We start from the raw sequence: 356 nt of genomic DNA, 5'->3' as shown, positions 1-356 counted from the left end.
TGTGTGTGTGTGTGTGCCTATATACTATAGTTATAAAATGAGATTTCCCCTAAATAAAATGTCTAATGAACTTACCGCTTTGGAATAAGGAGGACTTCAGTATGTGTGTACATTGTGTTCAATGTTCAATTGCAGAAGAAGCCTCAAATCACAGAATCTCAGGATTAAGAGGGAATTTAGAAGGCATTTGGTCAAATCCTCCTCGAAGTATCATCTTGCATGAAAAAGACTCAGTTCTTATTAATGTGACAGAAAAGAAAAACATGGAGTCGTACACTCAACTAATTCTCAACATGACCACATAACTGGCTCTTTTCAAGACTCACTGTTGCATTAAAGTATTTCTTGTGGGAGGG

This window comes from Mandrillus leucophaeus, unplaced genomic scaffold, assembly GCF_000951045.1.
Source record: "Mandrillus leucophaeus isolate KB7577 unplaced genomic scaffold, Mleu.le_1.0 Scaffold802, whole genome shotgun sequence".
In the NCBI taxonomy this organism is placed as follows: Eukaryota; Metazoa; Chordata; class Mammalia; order Primates; family Cercopithecidae; genus Mandrillus; species Mandrillus leucophaeus.
The sequence above is the reverse complement of the archived record's forward strand: the minus strand, read 5'-3'. Positions refer to the sequence as shown.